Consider the following 11,358-nt stretch of genomic DNA (forward strand, 5'->3'; position numbering starts at 1 on the left):
ATCAGCTTGCCACTTCATTCCACTTGGCATCCTATTTATCTGAACCTCATCCACATGGCAGCATCCCCTCTCAGCACCCTAACCTTACACTTACATTTGGTACCTACCACTTGACAGCTGGTACGAAAGTGGCTGTCTGTTCTGGACAGCGAAACTTCAGAAAGGGGCAAGTGGCTGCTGTGAAAAAGGGACTTAGTTTGCTTTTCCCTGACTGTTCTGCGTTACCAGAGAACTATTAGAATGGAAGCAGAACTCATTGTTTCTGATGAATGCCTGATCAGAAGCTCGTTTCAGAAATATGGAGCTCCTTATCTCTGTCATCGAAGGGTCAGGATGCCAATCTGTGAGATTGCAATTCCTCAGAAAAATGCAGCCCTATATTTGATTACTGACATATTTTGATATTCAGAAATGGATTGTTCAACAATGAATGCATGCTGGAAATCTGCAGAGCGATTCCCCAAATGCAATAATCCCAGACAATGAAGTAATCTTCATTTTGTAATAAAGCACCTTTTGCATGCCCATATCTATGAGAGGTTGGATGATATTTGAATATTGTACCCCATTGACCTTATATTGCACTGGCCATGTCAGACAAGCTAAGTATTGTTTAGCTACTCAGTTGCACAGAGAAAACCTTCACATATGGTGCAAAGTTAAAATTGGCATTCCATTTGGACGTTGTGCATTTGAAAAGATTAAATAACTTCCTACCCATAAATTTCTTTGCTGCGTATCACTTCGCCATGATGAGGCTGAGCGTCAGTAATACCAAGCTACCCGATACACTTGCAGAAATCATCAAATATTTTGTGATCGCACAATCTAAAACAACCAAATCACAAACATAAATTAACATTGCTTACTGTTCATATCAGTTAACATCTGAGCAGAAAGTTAGGGTACATTAAATCATTTTAGTCATAGAGTCATAGAAATGCACAGCATAGAAATGCACAGGATGGAAACAGACCCTTCGGTCCAACACGTCCATGCCAAACAGATATCCCAATCCAACCTAGTCCCACCTGCCAGTGCCCGGCCCATATCCCTCCACACCCTTCCTATTCATATACCCATCCAAATGCCTCTTAAATGTTGCAAGCGTACCAGCTTCCACCACTTCCTATGGCAGCTCATTCCATGCACGTACCACCCACTGCGTGAAAAAGTCGCCCCTTGGTATCTTTTATATATTTCCTCTCTCACCCTAAAACTATGCCCTCTAGGTCTGGACTCCATGACACAAGGGAAAAAACTTTGCCTATTTATTCTATACATGCCCCTCATAATTTTGTAAACCTCTATGAGGTCACCCCTCAGCCTCCGACACTCCAGGGAAAACAGCCCCAGCCTGTTCAGCCTCTCCCTGTACCTCAAATCCTCCAACCCTGACAATATCCTTATAAATCTTTTCTGAACCCTTTCAAGTTTCACAACATCTTTCCGATAGGAAAGAGACCAGAATTGCATGCAATATTCCAACAGTGGCCTAACCAATATCCTGTACAGCCGCAAAATGACCTCCCAACTTCTGTACTCAATACTCTGACCAATAAAGGAAAACATACCAAACGCCTACTTCACTATCCTATCTATCTACGACTCCACTGTCAAGGAGCTATGAACCTGCACTCCAAGGTCTCTTTGTTCAGCAACACTCCCTAGGATCTTACCATTAAGTGTATAAGTCCTGCTAAGATTTGCTTTCCCAAAATGCAGCACCTCGCATTTATCTGAATTAAACTCCATCTGCCACTTCTCAGCCCATTGGCCCATCTGGCCTAGATCCTGTTGTAATCTGATATAAGCCTCTTCGCTGCCCACTACACCTCCAATTTTGGTGTCATCTGCAAACTGACTAACTGTACCTCTTATGCTCGCATGCAAATCATTTATGTAAATGACAACAAGTAGAGGGCCCAGCATCGATCCTTGTGTCACTCCACTGGTCACAGGCCTCCAGTCTGAAAAAACAACTCTCCACCGCCACCGTCTGTCTTCTACCTTTGAGCCAGTTCTGTATCCAAATGGCTAGTTCTCTCTGTATTCCATGAGATCTAACCTTACTAATCAGTCTCCCATGCGGAACCTTGTTGAACGCCTTACTGAAACCCATATATATCACATCTATATGCCCTTATCAATCCTCTTTGTTACTTCTTCAAAAAACTCAGCCAAGTTTGTGAGACATGATTTCCCACGCACAAAGCCATGTTGACTATCCCTAATCAGTCCTTGCCTTTCCAAATACATGTACATCCTTCCTCAGGATTCCCTCCAACAACTTGCCCACCACCGAGGTCAGGCTCACTGGTCTATAGTTCCCTGGCTTGTCTTTACCGCCCTTCTTAAACAGTGGCACCACGTTTGCCAACCTCCAGTCTTCCGGCACCTCACCTGTGACTATCGATGATACAAATCCATGTCTCAATTGTGTGAATATTCAACTACAGAACTGAACTGAAGTTTTCCACTTCCTTTTGAATTTTCAGGCTGACATTACAATCTTTACATTGTTTGTTTGAAATCTCCATTTTCTGAAGTGAACTTGGTGGTGAGTGTTTTCTCAATCACCTGGAACTCTTTAGATTGGAGTGGCACATGAAATGTCTATGATTTTACTGTAGAAAGGCTACTGGACTGTGTTGAGGAAAACCAATGCCAGGACAAATGCCTCTGGGAGCCATCTGTTAGTGAGGCATTCCCTCCCAAATACCAGAGTTAAGACCAAACCTCAAATGTAGCTCATTCAGATCCTGATGGGTGTCCACTTGGATAACTGACTCAAAACCCCCTTAAATGATTCACCAGCCCTCGCTTGTCCACCGTTGGTGCACTGCCACTCAAGATAGCGCATAATTTCTCTTTATGTGATGGTCATGTTACTCTCAAAAGTCAAGACTATTATTTGTGGCATATTGTGGCCAGAACACATATAATGTTGATGTGAGAAAAAGCATTGGACATCCTGTCGGTAAAATTTCTTCCACCACAACAAAAATCAATGGCTAACTCTAGCAAAGATCTACCATTCAAAAAGGGACAATTCTGAAATCCTGTAAGCTCCCCATAGCAGGAGCCCTTCACCATTCCTGATGCTGCCTGATCTGCTGTTTTTCCAGCACCACTCTAACCTCGACTCTGATCTCCAGCATCTGCAGTCCTCACTTTCTCATACTCAATATGTATGCAGACTGACTGAGTGGAGGCCACATTGGATTTGGTGTGAGGCAATGAGCCAGGCCAGGTGTCAGATCTCTCGGTGGAAGAGTATTTTGGTGACAGTGACCTCCTCACTTTTCCCATAGCCATGGAGAGGAATAGGAACAGACAGTATTGGACGGTATTTAACTGAGGGAGGAGAAATTACACTGCTGTTAGACAGGAACTGTGGAGTATAAATAGGGAACAATTGTTCTATGAGAAATTCACAACGGAAATGTGGAGGCTGTTTAAGGAGCACTTGTTGCAAGTGTTGGATAACTTTGCCTCACTGAGTCAGGCAAGGAATGGTAAAGTGAAGGAGCATTGGATGACAAGAAAAGAGGAGTTTCTCGTCAAGAGGAAGAAGGAAACATATTTAAGGTTGAGGAAGCAGGTTCTGTAAAGAACTCAAAAATGGACTGAGGAGAGCTAGGAGGGGGCACGAAAAAGCCTTAGCAGGAATGATTAGTGAAAAAACAAATGCGTTCTACACTTAGTATGAGGAATAGGAGAATGATCAGAGAGAGATTAGGGACAGATCATGTCTCACAAGCCTTATTGAGTTCTTTGAGGATGTGACGAGACAAGTTGATGAAGATCGAGCAGTGGATGTGGTGTATATGGATTTCAGTAAGACATTTGATAAGGTTCCCCACGGTAGGCTCATTCAGAAAGTTACGAAGTATGGGATACAGGGAAATATGGCGTCTGGATAGAGAATTGGCTGGCTAAAAGAAGAAGCAAGTGGTGGTGGATGGAAAGTATTCTGCCTGGAGGTTTGTGACCAGTGGTGTCCTGCAGGGATTTGTTCTTGGGTCTCTGCCATTTGAAGTTCTTATAAATGACTTCGATGAAGTGGAAGGGTGGGTTAGTAGGTTTGCTAATGACACAAGGGTTGGTTGTGTTGTAGATAGTGTTGAGGGCTTTTGCAGGCTACAACAATACTTTGCCAGGATGCAGAGCTGGGCTGATAATTAGCAGATGTATTTCAACCTGGATAAAGCGATTCATTTTGGAAGATCGAATTTGAATGCTGAATACAGGGTTGAGGACAGGATTCTTGGAAGAGGGGAAGAGCAATAGGATTTTGGGGGCCATGTACCTCAAAGTTGCCACCCAAGTTGATAGGGTTGTTAAGGAGACATATGGTGTTTTGGCTTTCATTAAGAGGGGGATTGAGTTTAAGAGCCACAAGACTTTGCGGGAGATCTATAAAACCTTGGTTATACCACACATGGAATATTGTTTCCAGTTCTGGTCTCCTTATTATAGGAAGGGCATAGATGCTTCAGAGAGGGTGTAGAGGACATTTACCAGGTCGCTGCCTGGATTGGAGGGCATATCTTATGAAGAGAGGGTGAGTGAGCTTGGGCTTTTCACACTGGAGAGAAGGAAGAGAAGTGACTTGATCGAGGTGGCAATGCGAGGCACAGACAGAGTAGACAGCCAGAGACATTTCCCCAGGGCAGAAATGGCTGCCATGTGGGGTCATAATTTTAAGGTGATTGCAAGAAGGTACAGGGGAGATATCAGAGGTAGGTTCTTTCTGCAGAAAGTGGTGGGTGATGGAATGCACTGCCAGTGGTGGTAGTAGAATCAGAGACATTAGGGACATTTAAGTGACTGCTGGACAAGAACATGGATGGCAGCAAATTGAGGGATGTGTAGGTTAGGTTGATCTTAGATTAAGATAAATGCTCACCACAACATCGTGGGCTGAAGGGCCTGAATGCTGCTGTACTGTTCTATGTTCTATGTCTTAGCTATATGTTGCGAAAAAGGTATATATTTATGATATTTTCAAAAAAGAGAAAATAAACAGAATCTTCTCCAGGTGATTTCTAATTTTCTTTGCAAAATCAATGAATTTGCACAGAAAATGTCAACCAAAAGTATTGATTATTTTCTTGAAAAGAACGTATTTATAATTATAAAGAGCACTCTACATGATTCTAGCAAGAAAAAACGTACAAGGTTGAGTGTCCTTTTCCTTGGATGGTAATGGCTAGCACGAGGGGACACAGCGTTAGATTATGGGCTGATAGATATACAACAGATGTCAGACGTAGTTTCTTTACTCAGTTGTAGGAGCATGGAACGCCCTGCCTGCAACAGTAGTAAAATTGCCAACTTTGAGAGAATTTAAATGGTCATTGGATAACCATGTGGATGAAAATGGAATAGTGGGCTTCAGATTGTTTCCACAGGTTGATGTAACATAGAGGGCCAAAGGGCCTGTATTGCACTGTAATATTCTATGTTCTATGCCTTTTTGGGCCTTGTATGTACTGATACAAAACATTCCCTGAGGTATATTTGAAGAAATCCATTCCCTGTAAACGTTTGACACTATCGCTGTGCCAATTTGTATAGAATCACTACAGTGTGGAAACGGGCCCTTTGGCCCAGGTCCACACACACCTTCCAAAGCATAATCCACTCCCCAACCCTATTACTCTACATTTACTCCTGACTAATACACATGACCTACACATCCTTGAACACTGGACAATTTATCATGGCCAATTCACCTAATCGTTGGACTGGAGCACCTGGGAGGAAACCCACGCAGACACGGGAAGATCTGCAAGCCCCATACAGACAGTCTACCGAGGATGGGTCCCTGGTGCTGAGGTAGCAGTGCTAACCACTGAGCCACTTTGCCCATATTGGGCAAGTTGAAATCTCGAGGAGAATTATCTGATTATTGCTCTTCCACAACTCTGTGAACTCTCTGCATATTTGCTCCTCTATTTCCCACTGACTCTTTGGGAACCTGTAATACACTCCCAGTAAAGTAGCTGTCCCTTTAACATTCGTAAGTTCAAGCCCAAAGCCTTGTTTGAGGACCCTTCAAAGTTATCATTCTCTTTATTGCAGTGACTCCTTAGTTAATACTACTACACCACCACCCTTTTTATCATCTCTTCTGTCTTGCCTCATCATACAATACCCTGGAATGTTGACTTGCCAGTCCAGCCCTTCCTTCAACCCATGTTTCCGTGATGACAATAATATCATATTTCTTTGTGTCAATCTACATTGTTAGGTCAACAGTCTTACCTATTACATTCCTCGCATTAAAATAAGGACCATCCTTTCTCTCCTGACAATCAATACTGAATTCACTAAAACTTGCTTCCTTTGCTGTAGCATGTGTCTCTATTTCAATATTGTGTCTCCTCCCCATGCCAGACTAGATTAAGCTCCTCACAACAGCACTAGCAAACCTACCTGTGACATGTTGGTGCCATTGTAGTTCAGGTACTGCTTTTTAAACTGCTCCCTAGCTCCCCGCATTCTCAATGTAAGACCTTGTTCCTCACTTTGCCCATATCATTGGTACCAACATGCGCAAAGACTTCTAATTCATCACTGTCCCCTTTCAGTATGCACTGTAACCATTCAGTGATATCCCTGACTCTGACACAAATGAGCAGGTACATCATTCTGATGTCACACCTTCAGCCACAGAATTGCCTGTCTGCTCTTCTGACTAAAGAATCTTTGTTGCATTTCTTTTCTTCTTCCTCCCCCTCTGTGCAGTCAAGCTATTGGTGGTGACAAATACTTGTCACTGATTGTGTTCCTCTGAGATACAAGCAGCCATGTTATCATCCAGAATGGAATACCTATCTGTGAGTGGGTACCCAGGGCACTATTGTCCTACCTGCCTATTCTTTCTGGTGGTGGCCTCCTCACTTTGTTACAATGGCCCCTTGAGCTGCGGTGGAACCACCTCTCTAAGCATGCTACCGACCTAACTCTCACCCTCACGGATGCACTACAATGTCTCCAAATGTTTCTCAAGCTTTCAGCCCAGGAGCTCCAGCTTCTGTGGCAGAGGACATTTCCTGCACATGTGGTCATCAAGCACAGGGTAGCATCCCTGGCAGGGTACAGATACGGTGAAGGGTAGTTGTCTTTTCCCGAGAATGGGTGATTTCAAGACTGGGCGGGGAGCGCGGGGGCGAGGGTGGGGGGGGGGGGGGGTGCATATTTCCAGGGTGAGAGGAGAGAGATTTTAAAAATGCATGGGGGACAATGTTTTTACACAGAAGTTGGTTCACATGTGGAATGAATTTCCTGAGGAAGTGATGGATGTGGGGACAAATACAACGTTTAAAACACATTTGGATAAGTACATAAATGGGAAAGATTTCGCCGGATTACGGACAAGAGCAGGCGGATGGGATTAGTTTAGTTTGGGATGAGGTTCGGCATGGACCGATCGGACCTAAAGGTCTGTTTCCATGCGGTATGATTCTATGTATCACAGATTTGGTGTGCGTTATTAATGATATGATTCCAGTAGAATTCTTACCCGGGCTGCCATTCGTTACGATGTGACTGCCCGCGGCTGAAATTTGGAGGGGGCTGTGGGATACCATGCAGGTATAAACAGTTTTGGCTCTAATTGCTTCCAACCAGCTGGATGCTTCATATCGTCTGTTGTTCGAAGGACTGTACTGATTCCTGTTGTAGTTTTACTGCCATCTTTGTACCAAGTAAAACTGGTATCCCTCGGGTAAAAGGGAGATGTGGAGCATAAAACAGCAAGGGTCACGGATGGATCATTTCCAGGCTGCTGAGACAGAATATTCAGTGGAGTCGGTGGAACGAGGGAAGTGAACAGGAAGAAAAAGAAATTACCTCGACATCAGAAGAGGATTACAGCCCAATCTTCTGTTTCGGCCCATTACTGGACAGTTACTGTCCAGTTGTGGGGGAAGGTGCTCATGGTGGTGTGGGTTGGACAACGCGCGCTGTTGGTGCTGAGACTCGAACATAGTACAGTATCAGCGGGAATATTAACTCATCACCGGACAAAGCGCGGGCAAGGAAATGTGGACCGCTGTTGTTACAGATCTCAGTTTTTCTGTTGGAAATAACTGTCGAGAGGCTCCGGAATTGGATTCATGATTTGCTATCGCCGGTGGTGCAATAAGGCAGCGGTGGAAATGACATAACAACAGAGGGGAACCAGAACTGATCCGTAACTGACCCGGAAACCAACGGAGTCACTTACTTATTGCAAGGCAAAAGCATGTGGAATGTACAGGACGATGGCTCTAGCAGTTTTTACATTTTAGAAATATCCGTTTTCAAAATTTTAATATTTACCCATTAAAATCACACCACCGCCCGGAGTGTGGTGCTGGAAAAGCACAGCAGGTCAGGCAGCATCCGAAGAGCAGGAGAATCAACGTGTCAGGCAAAAAGCCCCTCATCATGAATGCTGCCTGACCTGCTGTGCTTTTCCAGTCTCCTGCCCCTCGGATACTGCCTGACCTACTGTGCTTTTCCAGCACCATACTCTTGATTCTAGCCTACAGCATCTGCAATCCTCACTTTCGCCTAAAAAGATAAGCCCGTCAAGAAGCGTCATCAACAAAAATAAACAGAAATTGCTGGAGAAACTCAACCGGTCTGGCAGCATCTGTGAAAAAGGCAGGATGAAATCTTCGGCACCAGGGAACCTTCTTCTCAATTGTCAACTTTGAGCAAAGAAAATGTAAAAAATAAATAATTAAATATGATCAAATCTGTGTCGCCCGTGACGGGCTATTGCTCTTAACCAATATCATTGAAATGTCGGAGCAAATTACTCCAGATACTGGAATCTGTACTGAAAGCAACAAATGCTGGCGATCACAGCGGGTCAGGCAGCATCCACGGAGAGAGAGCAAGTTAACATTTGGATGACCCTTGATCAGAGCATGTATCTTTTCATCATATTGCAATAGTACTTGAGATTCCTGTTTATGTCCCACAGGTACAACTGCTAAACTATTGAGCACTGAACATGAAGTACAGCAGTCAGCGATGCAAGTTAAATGTGGGCATGTATCAGGAATTGTGGAGATGTCTCCAAGGAGCGCACGCACACCGCCTGCCATTCGGACCTGCTTGGACACTATGTCACTCAAAACAAACAGCAACATTGCTGCCTCTCAACAGCTCTCCCAACTGACCAAGGAAACCATTCAGTTCAAGGATAAATATGGTTGGACAAAAATGTTAACTTGCCATTGAAGAACATACATCCTCAAGTACATTTTTAATGAATCCTGTAATGTGATCTTTTCCAACCCGAGAACCACTTACCTTTTGCTTTCATACATACCCCATACTGTTAAATTGGACCCTGTTCCGTTTCCAATCAATTTGCCTTGATGGACGGTTGTGCAATAATACATTCCTCTGTCCTGTGCACTGACATGGATTATCTAAAGGAAGCCACTGTATTTAGTTTTGTGGCCAGTTACTTTTCGGTCATCTTGTTCCACGTGTAGATAATGAGGATCACCTTGCTTCCACCAGGGTACCTTGACAGCTTGGTCGACTTGAAAAGAACGAAGCAATGGAAGGACACATTTGCACCCACAGTTTTAGTCACTTTCCCTGGAAATTGGGTCACTTTATCCGAGATTACCCCAGAACCTACAGAAAGAGACATTCACAGACAAACTGGCAAGATTAAGTAAAAGAGTTAAAAGAGTAGAGTTCAGTAATTGACTTAAACTGTCCAAAGGAGAACAGTACACGATATATTAAATAAAGATTAAATAACAGGTCGACTTTATGGAAAGGCAATGTACTGTAGAAAGAGAGAGAATACCTGAGAAAATTGGTGTCTGAATAAAGAGACAGAAAAGTGCAATACTCAGAAACATGTTGATCTATTTGCCGGAGAGACAGGGCGTGAACTGGCTGATAGTTTGCAAGAACTTCAAAGTGCCGTTGGACAGACAGTGTCAGAGTGCAGCCTAACATCCGGTTCATTGATCAGGAACGTGACTCTTTCTTGTTCCTTTTGCTGAATTTCAGTGCAACAGTTGGCCATTCGCTGTGTATGGCTTGAGCTGATCATTCAAGCCAGTAGTTCCCTCTGTTGGGGATGTGTGGACTGTATGAGCAGCACAAATATCAGTGTGTTCTTTCAAATAATCACATTTAATATTCCTAACTGAGCAAAGCAACGATGAATTTTAAGACCGTCAGTGAAATTCCCCCGCCCCACGGCTGAACAAACATCTCTGTAGGTTGAATTTTTAAAAAAAAATCAAATACTCTGCTTCCCTGCCTTTCAAAGGCATGTGATGGATAGATATTAGTCTTTCAGTGTGAGAATAAGATGTTCTCCTCAGCGATGTGTTACATGGAGGAGTCTTCACATTTATACAACTGCCATTAATTCTCCAACCTCCCTCAGTTGTAAACATTCTAGTAACATTCTAGTAACATTCTAGTAATCCTGCCAAGACCAACTTTGGATTCTATATGTTTCAGTCAATTCTTCTAAAAGCTTAACCTAGACTTTCCAACCATAAATCAATGGGTCTCTTTGGAATATTATTCTGGTAAACCATCTCTGTCCTGGCTGTCAAAGGCTTTACATCTTTCCTTAAATAACAAGAATACTATTGTACACATGATGCCAGATATTACCTCACTAATACCACGTGTACTAAATATAACTTCCTTACTTTTCTGTTTTTCATGAGTGATCTGGAGGGCCTCCCAACCGGAAATCATGGATGAACCGGGAGATCCACTCCATACTGAAGTTCAGGTAAGAGCAGTACAAGTCGGGCAGCCCTGAGCTATAGGGAAAATCCAGCTATGACCTTCGGAAGGCCATCAGAGAAGTCAAGAGGCAATACAAATCTAAGCCTGACACCCAGACCAACCATACGGAACACCCATCGTTTATAGCAAGGCTTGCACCAGCTAACAAAGGAAAGTCAAATAGAATTGCAGGCAATACTATGTTCCTTCTCAGTGATCTCAATGCATTCTATGGTCACTTTGAACAGAAGGTTACTGAAACCATGTCACCTATCGTAACTGTTCTCACAGTCACTGCAGCAGAGGTTAAATCGGTCCACTCCTCCCATTGTCATACACACCACCTGTATTCACCTATCACTAAGGGAGAAAGTGAGGTCTGCAGATGCTGGAGATCAGAGCTGAAAATGTGTTGCTGGAAAAGCACAGCAGGTCAGGCAGCATCCAGGGAACAGGAGAATCGACATTTCGGGCATAAGCCCTTCTTCACCTATCACTACCTCACCACTCCACCCTTCTCTCCATCCATAACCCTTCCCCATCTGCTTTATCTGCAGCTCTCCCTACCGCTACCTC

This window comes from Chiloscyllium plagiosum, unplaced genomic scaffold (genome assembly GCF_037043375.1).
Source record: "Chiloscyllium plagiosum isolate Xiang-an unplaced genomic scaffold, Cpla_swu_hap1 HiC_scaffold_17, whole genome shotgun sequence".
NCBI lineage: Eukaryota > Metazoa > Chordata > Chondrichthyes > Orectolobiformes > Hemiscylliidae > Chiloscyllium > Chiloscyllium plagiosum.